Consider the following 13990-nt stretch of genomic DNA (forward strand, 5'->3'; position numbering starts at 1 on the left):
CTCTTTGTGAATAGGTCCCTATGACATCACCAGATAATACAAATGAATTGACGCTATGCAGATATAATTTAGTTATAAATTAATATTTATGTTTTCTGATAAATGTGAATTTCTTACATTTGAGTGGAGTAAAGACAAGAAACCCATATGTGACAGACACTTCTAGGTAGTTTTTGTTTAACTCTTTTAAAGGCCTAGATTACAAGTGGAGCAATAGTAATAGTGCAATTTTATTTTGTGATTCAGACAGAGCAATTTAAAAAAAAAAAATCCAGCTAATTTCTATTATCTAACGTGATTCATCTCGATGGTATTCTTTGTTGAAGAGATAGGTAGGTGACTGGAGCACTACTTGGAAGGAAATAATCTGGGTTTCATATCCCTTTAAACATTTGGTAAAAAGTGCTGCTCTTCCACTTGTTCTGTTCATCACAGAGGTACAAATATTACTGAAATCTCAGCATACGTTGTCACTCATGAATTACATTTTTATTATGTTGTGCTCTGGTGCTAATTCATATTTATAATCCCAAACTGTTGTGCAAAGGTTCACTGTCTGAAAACAGCCAGAGGTCGGCGAGATGGTGTTTGTCAGAAGTGCAGCTCAGGGAATGAGAAACAGCGGGAGCTTGAAGTTTAACCTAACGGTTTAATCATTACACAGCTAATCTGATAACAATGAGACAAACAAGGGCTCATGTGAAGTGCATCTCTGGCTCAGCACACATAGAACTTGTACAGTAGGGACAGGCAAACGTAACTCTCTGAGAGGCCCAAATACCGTCAGAGGAGACTCCAATATCACTGGGAGACACCAATATCACTGGGTGAGACTCCAATATCACTGGGTGAGACTCCAATATCACTGGGTGAGACTCCAATATCACTGGGAGACACCAATATCACTGGGTGAGACTCCAATATCACTGGGAGACACCAATATCACTGGGAGACACCAATATCACTGGGTGAGACTCCAATATCACTGGGAGACACCAATATCACTGGGTGAGACTCCAATATCACTGAGAGACACCAATATCACTGGGAGACACCAATATCACTGGGTGAGACTCCAATATCACTGGGAGACACCAATATCACTGGGTGAGACTCCAATATCACTGGGAGACACCAATATCACTGGGTGAGACAAAAATACCACTGGGAGAGACAAAAATACCACTGGGAGAGACAAAAATACCACTGGGAGAGACATCAATACAATCAGAGGAGACTCCAATATCACTGGGAGACACCAATACCACTGGGAGACACCAATATCACTGGGAGACACCAATATCACTGGGAGACACCAATACCACTGGGTGAGACAAAAATACCACTGGGAGACACCAATACCACTGGGTGAGACAAAAATACCACTGGGAGACACCAATACCACTGGGTGAGACAAAAATACCACTGGGTGAGACAAAAATACCACTGGGTGAGACAAAAATACCACTGGGAGTGACATCAATACAATCAGAGTAGACACCAAAACCACTGGGTGAGACAAAAAAAACACTGGGTGAAACACCAATACCATCAGAGGAGACTCCAATACCGCTGGGTGAGACAAAAATACCACTGGGAGGTACATCAGTACCACTGGGTGAGACAAAAATACCACTGGGAGGTACATCAGTACCACTGGGTGAGACAAAAATACCACTGGGAGGTACATCAGTACCACTGGGTGAGACAAAAATACCACTGGGAGGTACATCAGTACCACTGGGTGAGACAAAAATACCACTGGGAGGTACATCAGTACCACTGGGTGAGACAAAAATACCACTGGGAGGTACATCAGTACCACTGGGTGAGACAAAAATACCACTGGGAGGTACATCAGTACCACTGGGTGAGACAAAAATACCACTGGGAGGTACATCAGTACCACTGGGTGAGACAAAAATACCACTGGGAGGTACATCAGTACCACTGGGTGAGTCAACAATACTTCTGTGAGAGGCACAGACACAATCAGAGGAGACAGAAATTCCAGTGTGAGAAGCAAAACTACTACTGGGTCAACAGTACTTCTGTGAGATACAAACCTTATTTAATAAACACAAGTCTATCTGGGAAGATATAATTATCACTGAGAGAGATACAGAGGGTGACGGCAGACGGACAGATCCTTCAGTATTTGCAACGAAGCCACTGAGAGAAACAAAGAGACAATCTCATGTAAGGGAAAGTCATACTGTACTGTGAGTATAAGAGATACAGAAATCTCTATGTGTAACAAATATTAAAGTAGATCTAGCACATTACTACTGGGTACTGTGTATATATCAGGATAGGTTAGTCTTGTCAGGTGCAGTGTATCCTCTAGCACATGTTAGTCTTGTCAGGTGCAGTGTATCCTCTAGCACTGGTTAGTGTTGTCAGGTGCAGTGTATCCTCTAGCACAGGTTAGTCTTGTCAGGTGCAGTGTATCCTCTAGCACAGGTTAGTCTTGTCAGGTGCAGTGTATCCTCTAGCACAGGTTATACTTGTCAGGTGCAGTGTATCCTCTAGTACAGGTTAGTTTTGTCAGGTGCAGTGTATCCTCTAGCACAGGTTAGTCTTGTCAGGTGCAGTATATCCTCTAGCACAGGTTAGTCTTGTCAGGTGCAGTATATCCTCTAGCACAGGTTAGTCTTGTCAGGTGCAGTGTATCCTCTAGCACATGTTAGTCTTGTCAGGTGCAGTGTATCCTCTAGCACTGGTTAGTGTTGTCAGGTGCAGTGTATCCTCTAGCACAGGTTAGTCTTGTCAGGTGCAGTGTATCCTCTAGCACATGTTAGTCTTGTCAGGTGCAGTGTATCCTCTAGCACTGGTTAGTGTTGTCAGGTGCAGTGTATCCTCTAGCACAGGTTAGTCTTGTCAGGTGCAGTGTATCCTCTAGCACAGGTTAGTCTTGTCAGGTGCAGTGTATCCTCTAGCACATGTTAGTCTTGTCAGGTGCAGTGTATCCTCTAGCACAGGTTAGTCTTGTCAGGTGCAGTGTATCCTCTAGCTCAGGTTAGTCTTGTCAGGTGCAGTGTATCCTCTAGCACAGGTTAGTGTTGTCAGGTGCAGTGTATCCTCTAGCACAGGTTAGTCTTGTCAGGTACAGTGTATCCTCTAGCACAGGTTAGTCTTGTCAGGTGCAGTGTATCCTCTAGCACAGGTTAGTCTTGTCAGGTACAGTGTATCCTCTAGCACAGGTTAGTCTTGTCAGGTGCAGTGTATCCTCTAGCTCAGGTTAGTCTTGTCAGGTGCAGTGTATCCTCTAGCACAGGTTAGTCTTGTCAGGTGCAGTGTATCCTCTAGCACAGGTTAGTCTTGTCAGGTGCAGTGTATCCTCTAGCACAGGTTAGTCTTGTCAGGTGCAGTGTATCCTCTAGCACAGGTTAGTCTTGTCAGGTGCAGTGTATCCTCTAGCACAGGTTAGTCTTGTCAGGTGCAGTGTATCCTCTAGCACAGGTTAGTGTTGTCAGGTGCAGTGTATCCTCTAGCACAGGTTAGTCTTGTCAGGTGCAGTGTATCCTCTAGCACAGGTTAGTCTTGTCAGGTGCAGTGTATCCTCTAGCACAGGTTAGTCTTGTCAGGTGCAGTGTATCCTCTGACACAGGTTAGTCTTGTCATGTGCAGTGTATCCTCTAGCACAGGTTAGTCTTGTCAGGTGCAGTGTATCCTCTAGCACAGGTTAGTCTTGTCAGGTGCAGTGTATCCTCTAGCACAGGTTAGTCTTGTCAGGTGCAGTGTATCCTCTAACACAGGTTAGTCTTGTCAGGTGCAGTGTATCCTCTAGCACAGGTTATTCTTGTCAGGTGCAGTGTATCCTCTAGCACAGGTTAGTCTTGTCAGGTGCAGTGTATCCTCTAGCACAGGTTAGTCTTGTCAGGTGCAGTGTATCCTCTAGCACAGGTTAGTCTTGTCAGGTGCACTGTATCCTCTAGTACAGGTTAGTCTTGTCAGCTGCAGTGTATCCTCTAGCACAGGTTAGTCTTGTCAGGTGCACTGTATCCTCTATCACAGGTTAGTCTTGTCAGGTGCAGTGTATCCTCTAGCACAGGTTAGTCTTGTCAGGTGCACTGTATCCTCTAGCACAGGTTAGTCTTGTCACGTGCAGTGTATCCTCTAGCACAGGTTAGTCTTGTCAGGTGCAGTGTATCCTCTAGCACAGGTTAGTCTTGTCAGGTGCAGTGTATCCTCTAGCACAGGTTAGTCTTGTCAGGTGCAGTGTATCCTCTAGCACAGGTTAGTCTTGTCAGGTGCAGTGTATCCTCTAGCACAGGTTAGTCTTGTCAGGTGCAGTGTATCCTCTAGCACAGGTTAGTCTTCTCAGGTGCAGTGTATCCTCTAGCACAGGTTAGTCTTGTCAGGTGCAGTGTATCCTCTAGCACAGGTTATACTTGTCAGGTGCAGTGTATCCTCTAGCACAGGTTAGTTTTGTCAGGTGCAGTGTATCCTCTAGCACAGGTTAGTCTTGTCAGGTGCAGTGTATCCTCTAGCACAGGTTACTCTTGTCATGTACAGTGTATCCTCTAGCACAGGTTAGTCTTGTCAGGTGCAGTGTATCCTCTAGCACAGGTTAGTCTTGTCAGGTGCAGTGTATCCTCTAGCACATGTTAGTCTTGTCAGGTGCAGTGTATCCTCTAGCACAGGTTAGTCTTGTCAGGTGCAGTGTATCCTCTAGCACAGGTTAGTCTTGTCAGGTGCAGTGTATCCTCTAGCACAGGTTATACTTGTCAGGTGCAGTGTATCCTCTAGCACAGGTTAGTCTTGTCAGGTGCAGTGTATCCTCTAGCACAGGTTAGTATTGTCAGGTGCAGTGTATCCTCTAGCACAGGTTAGTCTTGTCAGGTACAGTGTATCCTCTAGCACAGGTTAGTCTTGTCAGGTGCAGTGTATCCTCTAGCACAGGTTACTCTTGTCAGGTACAGTGTATCCTCTAGCACAGGTTAGTCTTGTCATGTGCAGTGTATCCTCTAGCACAGGTTAGTCTTGTCATGTACAGTATATCCTCTAGCACAGGTTAGTCTTGTCAGGTGCAGTGTATCCTCTAGCACAGGTTAGTCTTGTCAGGTGCAGTGTATCCTCTAGCACAGGTTAGTCTTGTCATGTACAGTATATCCTCTAGCACAGGTTAGTCTTGTCAGGTGCAGTGTATCCTCTAGCACAGGTTAGTCTTGTCATGTGCAGTGTATTCTCTAGCACAGGTTAGTCTTGTCAGGTGCAGTGTATCCTCAACAAAAGGTTAGTCTTGTCAGGTGCAGTGTATCCTCTAGCACAGGTTAGTCTTGTCAGGTGCAGTGTATCCTCTAGCACAGGTTAGTCTTGTCAGGTGCAGTGTATCCTCTAGCACAGGTTAGTCTTGTCAGGTGCAGTGTATCCTCTAGCACAGGTTAGTCTTGTCAGGTGCAGTGTATCCTCTAGACACAGGTTAGTCTTGTCAGGTGCAGTGTATCCTCTAGCACAGGTTAGTCTTGTCAGGTGCAGTGTATCCTCTAGCACAGGTTAGTCTTGTCAGGTGCAGTGTATCCTCTAGCACAGGTTAGTCTTGTCAGGTGCAGTGTATCCTCTAGCACAGGTTAGTCTTGTCAGGTGCAGTGTATCCTCTAGCACAGGTTAGTCTTGTCAGGTGCAGTGTATCCTCTAGCACAGGTTAGTCTTGTCAGGTGCAGTGTATCCTCTAGCACAGGTTAGTCTTGTCAGGTGCAGTGTATCCTCTAGCACAGGTTAGTCTTGTCAGGTGCAGTGTATCCTCTAGCACAGGTTAGTCTTGTCAGGTGCAGTGTATCCTCTGACACAGGTTAGTCTTGTCAGGTGCAGTGTATCCTCTAGCACAGGTTAGTCTTGTCAGGTGCAGTGTATCCTCTGACACAGGTTAGTCTTGTCAGGTGCAGTGTATCCTCTAGCACAGGTTAGTCTTGTCAGGTGCAGTGTATCCTCTAGCACAGGTTAGTCTTGTCAGGTACAGTGTATCCTCTAGCACAGGTTAGTCTTGTCAGGTGCAGTGTATCCTCTAGCACAGGTTAGTCTTGTCAGGTGCAGTGTATCCTCTAGCACAGGTTAGTCTTGTCAGGTGCAGTGTATCCTCTAGCACAGGTTAGTCTTGTCAGGTGCAGTGTATCCTCTAGCAGAGGTTAGTCTTGTCAGGTGCAGTGTATCCTCTAGCAGAGGTTAGTCTTGTCAGGTGCAGTGTATCCTCTAGCACAGGTTAGTCTTGTCAGGTGCAGTGTATCCTCTAGCACAGGTTAGTCTTGTCAGGTACAGTGTATCCTCTAGCACAGGTTAGTCTTGTCAGGTGCAGTGTATCCTCTAGCACAGGTTAGTCTTGTCAGGTGCAGTGTATCCTCTAGCACAGGTTAGTGTTGTCAGGTGCAGTGTATCCTCTAGCACAGGTTAGTCTTGTCAGGTGCAGTGTATCCTCTAGCACAGGTTAGTCTTGTCAGGTGCAGTGTATCCTCTAGCACAGGTTAGTCTTGTCAGGTGCAGTGTATCCTCTAGCACAGGTTAGTCCTTGTCAGGTGCAGTGTATCCTCTAGCACAGGTTTGTCTTGTCAGGTGCAGTGTATCCTCTAGCACAGGTTAGTCTTGTCAAGGTGCAGTGTATCCTCTAGCACAGGTTAGTCTTGTCAGGTGCAGTGTATCCTCTAGCACAGGTTAGTCTTGTCAGGTGCAGTGTATCCTCTAGCACAGGTTAGTCTTGTCAGGTGCAGTGTATCCTCTAGCACAGGTTAGTCTTGTCAGGTGCAGTGTATCCTCTAGCACAGGTTAGTCTTGTCAGGTGCAGTGTATCCTCTAGCACAGGTTAGTCTTGTCAGGTGCAGTGTATCCTCTAGCACAGGTTAGTCTTGTCAGGTGCAGTGTATCCTCTAGCACAGGTTAGTCTTGTCAGGTGCAGTGTATCCTCTAGCACAGGTTAGTCTTGTCAGGTGCAGTGTATCCTCTAGCACAGGTTAGTCTTGTCAGGTGCAGTGTATCCTCTAGCACAGGTTAGTCTTGTCAGGTGCAGTGTATCCTCTAGCACAGGTTAGTCTTGTCAGGTGCAGTGTATCCTCTAGCACAGGTTAGTCTTGTCAGGTGCAGTGTATCCTCTAGCACAGGTTAGTCTTGTCAGGTGCAGTGTATCCTCTAGCACAGGTTAGTCTTGTCAGGTGCAGTGTATCCTCTAGCACAGGTTAGTCTTGTCAGGTGCAGTGTATCCTCTAGCACAGGTTAGTCTTGTCAGGTGCAGTGTATCCTCTAGCACAGGTTAGTCTTGTCAGGTGCAGTGTATCCTCTAGCACAGGTTAGTCCTTGTCAGGTGCAGTGTATCCTCTAGCACAGGTTAGTCTTGTCAGGTGCAGTGTATCCTCTAGCACAGGTTAGTCTTGTCAGGTGCAGTGTATCCTCTAGCACAGGTTAGTCTTGTCAGGTGCAGTGTATCCTCTAGCACAGGTTAGTCTTGTCAGGTGCAGTGTATGCTCTAGCACAGGTTAGTCTTGTCAGGTGCAGTGTATCCTCTAGCACAGGTTAGTGTTGTCAGGTGCAGTGTATCCTCTAGCACAGGTTAGTCTTGTCAGGTACAGTGTATCCTCTAGCACAGGTTAGTCTTGTCAGGTGCAGTGTATCCTCTAGCTCAGGTTAGTCTTGTCAGGTGCAGTGTATCCTCTAGCACAGGTTAGTCTTGTCAGGTGCAGTGTATCCTCTAGCACAGGTTATACTTGTCAGGTGCAGTGTATCCTCTAGCACAGGTTAGTCTTGTCATGTGCAGTGTATCCTCTAGCACAGGTTAGTCTTGTCAGGTACAGTGTATCCTCTGACACAGGTTAGTCTTGTCAGGTGCAGTGTATCCTCTAGCACAGGTTAGTCTTGTCAGGTGCAGTGTATCCTCTGACACAGGTTAGTCTTGTCAGGTGCAGTGTATCCTCTAGCACAGGTTAGTCTTGTCAGGTGCAGTGTATCCTCTAGCACAGGTTAGTCTTGTCAGGTGCAGTGTATCCTCTAGCACAGGTTAGTCTTGTCAGGTGCAGTATATCCTCTAGCACAGGTTAGTCTTGTCAGGTGCAGTGTATCCTCTAACACAGGTTAGTCTTGTCAGGTGCAGTGTATCCTCTAACACAGGTTAGTCTTGTCAGGTGCAGTGTATCCTCTAGCACAGGTTAGTCTTGTCAGGTGCAGTGTATCCTCTAGCACAGGTTAGTCTTGTCAGGTGCAGTGTATCCTCTAGCACAGGTTAGTCTTGTCAGGTGCAGTGTATCCTCTAGCACAGGTTAGTCTTGTCAGGTGCAGTGTATCCTCTAGCACAGGTTAGTCTTGTCAGGTGCAGTGTATCCTCTAGCACAGGTTAGTCTTGTCAGGTACAGTGTATTCTCTAGCACAGGTTAGTCTTGTCAGGTACAGTGTATCCTCTAGCACAGGTTAGTCTTGTCAGGTGCAGTGTATCCTCTAGCACAGGTTAGTCTTGTCAGGTGCAGTGTATCCTCTAGCACAGGTTAGTGTTGTCAGGTGCAGTGTATCCTCTAGCACAGGTTAGTCTTGTCAGGTGCAGTGTATCCTCTAGCACAGGTTAGTCTTGTCAGCTGCAGTGTATCCTCTAGCACAGGTTAGTCTTGTCAGGTGCAGTGTATCCTCTAGCACAGGTTAGTCTTGTCAGGTACAGTGTATCCTCTAGCACAGGTTAGTCTTGTCAAGTGCAGTGTATCCTCTAGCACAGGTTAGTCTTGTCAGGTGCAGTGTATCCTCTAGCACAGGTTAGTCTTGTCAAGTGCAGTGTATCCTCTAGCACAGGTTAGTCTTGTCAGGTGCAGTGTATCCTCTAGCACAGGTTAGTCTTGTCAGGTGCAGTGTATCCTCTAGCACAGGTTAGTCTTGTCAGGTGCAGTGTATCCTCTAGCGCAGGTTAGTCTTGTCAGGTGCAGTGTATCCTCTAGCACAGGTTAGTCTTGTCATGTGCAGTGTATCCTCTAGCACAGGTTAGTCTTGTCAGGTGCAGTGTATCCTCTAGCACAGGTTAGTCTTGTCAGGTGCAGTGTATCCTCTAGCACAGGTTAGTCTTGTCAGGTGCAGTGTATCCTCTAGCACAGGTTAGTCTTGTCAGGTGCAGTGTATCCTCTAGCACAGGTTAGTCTTGTCAGGTGCAGTGTATCCTCTAGCACAGGTTAGTGTTGTCAGGTGCAGTGTATCCTCTAGCACAGGTTAGTCTTGTCAGGTGCAGTGTATCCTCTAGCACAGGTTAGTCTTGTCAGGTGCAGTGTATCCTCTAGCACAGGTTAGTCTTGTCAGGTGCAGTGTATCCTCTAGCACAGGTTAGTCTTGTCAGGTGCAGTGTGTAACGGTACCAACCGGATACCAAGGGTTAACACCAGGGAACAATGTCCTGCATAGGGAATCAGCAATTCACAACCCAGCCAGTTTTCAGGTTTAAACAGAATGAATTTTATTAAGGCTCATATGCCCAGTATTTATGCAGGTCTGACCCCCCCCAGAAGGGGGTTTAAAGAATGTTGTACATTAGATGGAGGGAACACGCCCTTTTACATGATACAATAGAATACCTTGCTCAAGCTGATAACAATTTAAACACAGACACACACTTGGCTTTCCTTATCATCTAGGGTCTGCTCTCTGAGGTTGATTAAACAATGGACTGTGTATCAATAACATTAATGACAGTGCACAATAGCTGAGGCTAACGCTGAACACAGTTAACTCTTTCAGTGCTGACAGAAGGGTCTGTCACATCTACATAGCACAATATACAGCCTATAGACAACCTTTCTTACGTTATAGTCCAGAAGTGGCTAGGTTTGCCACAATGCTCCCCCAGAACCAAGCCGGCATACACAGTCTGATCCCAACGGATCGGCTTGGGGATGTCCGGGGCAACAACTTTCGGCTCAAGTAAGCTACGGAGTGTTCTCCGCCATCTGCTCCAACTTGGCTCAGTACTGCCCCCACCCCAAACATGGAAGCGTCTCTTCCCGGAGGGACTGGGCTTGGGTAGTCACAGGGTTAACATCAGCGGGATCCATGGGAGCATAGGCAGAAACAAGGGGGGCCAAGTCATTTCCAAGGAGAACATCAGCAGGTAAGTCCTTCTTGACCCCCACATTCACAAGTCTAGCGCCCCACTCCCCAATCCAAATGTACCCTGGCAACAGGTAGGCGGAACACAGTGCCCCCTGCTACCCTCACAGCCACAGTGTCTCCAGTGTGCTGTTTCTCAGGCACCAAGTTCTCTTGAAGCAAGGTCATGGTAGCACCAGTATCCCGTAGACAACTGACCTCCTTCCCATTCACTTTAACCCGTTGCCGGTTATTCCGGTGGGCAGCTTGCACGGGGTCTGCTTCATGTAGGCTGCCCCAGCATTCTGGCGCCTCTACGTAGCGGGCCACAGGCTGAGGATTATGTGGGATTCCGCCAGCGGGTCTTCTCCAGGACTGTGCTTGATTCGCTGCGTTTAGGGGACACTCTGGTCTTTTGTGCCCTAGTTGCTTACATCCAAAGCACCGAATAGGTTGTGAGTAGCCCCGCGAATTGAACCAGGCTCTCTGAGGGTAGTTCGTGGCCGGAGGCCCGTGTGGTATAGCGGTGCGCCGGGGGTTGGTAACTGGCAGCTGCTGGGGTGACTGGGGGTCCGTACTCCACTCTAGCAGTGGGCAATCGGTATACTGCTCCCCCTGCCCCTCGTACTGCCACGGATCCGCCAGTGGGTGCTGTATCCGGCACCAAATGGGGAGCTATCAGGGTTAAAGTAGCTCCCGAATCCCGAAGTCCCTGGACCGACATCACCTCATGCAGAATTCCCAGGGGTTCCTCGGCTTGGGTGCTCAACACCTCATGAGCGGCTGGCTCCGTTTGGTAATGGTGAGCAGCCGCCCTTGGGGCCAGGTTCTGTCTGACCTGGTTCCAAGCTTGTCTGCTCCGATTTTGGGTGCACTCACGTGCCATATGTCCCCACTGCTTGCAGGTGTGGCATTGTATATTAGCCCGTCCGTTGTTAGGCTGTAGTCCATGGTGCCTCCTGGCATCAAAATGCTGGTCTGCTAATCTGGCTGCTTCGGTTAAGGTGAGGGGTTTTCGATCTCTCACCCATTCTTGGGCTTCTGGGGACAAGCCGTTAAAGAATTGCTCCAACAGCATCAGTTGTCGCAATTCTTCCATGGTGGTAGCTTGGCTGGCCTGTATCCACCCCTGAGATGCTTGATCCAGCTTGTGGGCCCACTCTGCATGGGAATCTCTTTCTGGCTTGCGCAGGCCTCTAAACTTGCGCCGGTATGCCTCTGAGGTAATGGCATATCTTTCCAAGATCGCTCTCTTCACTTTAGCGTAATCCTTGCTGTCCTCCCTGGGTACAGCGCGATACGCTTCCGCTGCCCTACCGGCTAGCTTGCCTGCTAGCACCGGCACCCATACGGACTGCTCCAAATCATGTAACTCGCACAGTCTCTCAAAATCCTGTAAATACCCATCAATCTCATCCTTCTCCTCACAAAACATTTTAAATGCATGGTATGGGATTTTGGGTCTTACTGGGTTGCTGAGTGCGTCCAAAATGGATTCTGCTCGGGAGGATGCATTCCGCGGACTGTGTGCCATCACGTACTCCTGCACATCTGCCATTACCACGGATAGCATATCCCGTGGTACAGGTTGGGGTAAAAATTCCAGCCTGGTCCTCATTTCCCTCTGGTATAGGGTCTCCTCCATGGCTGCTGGAGGCGTAGCGCTGCGAGCTCTGTCTCCCTCCATCAGCTCAGCAATTAATATAGCCTTGGGTTTGCTGCTGCCTATCTTTCCCCTGGCTTCTAGCAGTTCCTTTTACGTTTGTCTCTTTAGCTTAGAATAATCCATCTCCATTCACTTCGGTCCCTGGTACTCCTTCCATCTTAGTCAGTATTGTAGTAATCCCCCTCTTCCTGAGGTTACTGGCTTGTGTAGTTGCTCTTCTGGGCGATAAGGTTCATTCCGTCGCTTGCCACCAATTGTAACGGTACCAACCGGATACCAAGGGTTAACACCAGGGAACAATGTCCTGCATAGGGAATCAGCAATTCACAACCCAGCCAGTTTTCAGGTTTAAACAGAATGAATTTTATTAAGGCTCATATGCCCAGTATTTATGCAGGTCTGACCCCCCCCAGAAGGGGGGTTGAAAGAATGTTGTACATTAGATGGAGGGAACACGCCCTTTTACATGATACAATAGAATACCTTGCTCAAGCTGATAACAATTTAAACACAGACACACACTTGGCTTTCCTTATCATCTAGGGTCTGCTCTCTGAGGTTGATTAAACAATGGACTGTGTATCAATAACATTAATGACAGTGCACAATAGCTGAGGCTAACGCTGAACACAGTTAACTCTTTCAGTGCTGACAGAAGGGTCTGTCACATCTACATAGCACAATATACAGCCTATAGACAACCTTTCTTATGTTATAGTCCAGAAGTGGCTAGGTTTGCCACACAGTGTATCCTCTAGCACAGGTTAGTCTTGTCAGGTGCAGTGTATCCTCTAGCACAGGTTAGTCTTGTCAGGTGCAGTGTATCCTCTAGCACAGGTTAGTCTTGTCAGGTGCAGTGTATCCTCTAGCACAGGTTAGTCTTGTCAGGTGCAGTGTATCCTCTAGCACAGGTTTAGTCTTGTCAGGTGCAGTGTATCCTCTAGCACAGGTTAGTCTTGTCAGGTGCAGTGTATCCTCTAGCACAGGTTAGTCTTGTCAGGTGCAGTGTATCCTCTAGCACAGGTTAGTCTTGTCAGGTGCAGTGTATCCTCTAGCACAGGTTAGTCTTGTCAGGTGCAGTGTATCCTCTAGCACAGGTTAGTCTTGTCAGGTGCAGTGTATCCTCTAGCACAGGTTAGTGTTGTCAGGTGCAGTGTATCCTCTAGCACAGGTTAGTCTTGTCAGGTGCAGTGTATCCTCTAGCACAGGTTATACTTGTCAGGTGCAGTGTATCCTCTAGCACAGGTTATACTTGTCAGGTGCAGTGTATCCTCTAGCACAGGTTAGTCTTGTCAGGTGCAGTGTATCCTCTAGCACAGGTTAGTCTTGTCAGGTGCAGTGTATCCTCTAGCACAGGTTAGTCTTGTCAGGTGCAGTGTATCCTCTAGCACAGGTTAGTCTTGTCAGGTGCAGTGTATCCTCTAGCACAGGTTAGTCTTGTCAGGTACAGTGTATCCTCTAGCACAGGTTAGTCTTGTCAGGTGCAGTGTATCCTCTAGCACAGGTTATACTTGTCAGTTGCAGTGTATCCTCTAGCACAGGTTAGTCTTGTCAGGTACAGTGTATCCTCTAGCACAGGTTAGTGTTGTCAGGTGCAGTGTATCCTCTAGCACAGGTTAGTCTTGTCAGGTGCAGTGTATCCTCTAGCACAGGTTAGTCTTGTCAGGTGCAGTGTATCCTCTAGCACAGGTTAGTCTTGTCAGGTGCAGTGTATCCTCTAGCACAGGTTAGTCTTGTCAGGTGCAGTGTATCCTCTAGCACAGGTTAGTCTTGTCAGGTGCAGTGTATCCTCTAGCACAGATTAGTCTTGTCAGGTGCAGTGTATCCTCTAGCACAGGTTAGTCTTGTCAAGTGCAGTGTATCCTCTAGCACAGGTTAGTCTTGTCAGGTGCAGTGTATCCTCTAGCACAGGTTAGTCTTGTCAGGTGCAGTGTATCCTCTAGCACAGGGTTAGTCTTGTCAGGTGCAGTGTATCCTCTAGCACAGGTTAGTCTTGTCAGGTGCAGTGTATCCTCTAGCACAGGTTAGTCTTGTCAGGTGCAGTGTATCCTCTACACAGGTTAGTCTTGTGCAGGTGGCAGTGTATCCTCTAGCACAGGTTAGTCTTGTCAGGTGCAGTGAATCCTCTAGCACAGGTTAGTCTTGTCAGGTGCAGTGTATCCTCTAGCACAGGTTAGTCTTGTCAGGTACAGTGTATCCTCTAGCACAGGTTAGTCTTGTCAGGTGCAGTGTATCCTCTAGCACAGGTTAGTCTTGTCAGGTGCAGTGTATCCTCTAGCACAGGTTAGT

At 47.6% G+C, this 13990-nt stretch overlaps 1 protein-coding gene across 7 annotated transcripts in view; it reads left to right on the plus strand.

The window, feature by feature from the left end:
- Nucleotides 1–716: 716 nt before the first annotated feature.
- Nucleotides 717–13990, plus strand: part of GCKR (glucokinase regulator) — a 326754-nt gene continuing 313480 nt past the window's right edge. For 2 of the 7 annotated variants that reach the window (XM_053709430.1, XM_053709438.1), the window contains exon 1: nucleotides 717–2199. The gene's annotated coding sequence lies outside the window, so the exon portion shown is untranslated. Of the gene's footprint in view, nucleotides 2223–13990 lie in introns of all 7 variants that reach the window. The other 5 variants (XM_053709432.1, XM_053709435.1, XM_053709436.1 and 2 more) reach the window with 5 other exon arrangements.

The sequence above is a fragment of the Bombina bombina genome, chromosome 4 (genome assembly GCF_027579735.1).
Source record: "Bombina bombina isolate aBomBom1 chromosome 4, aBomBom1.pri, whole genome shotgun sequence".
Taxonomy (NCBI): domain Eukaryota; kingdom Metazoa; phylum Chordata; class Amphibia; order Anura; family Bombinatoridae; genus Bombina; species Bombina bombina.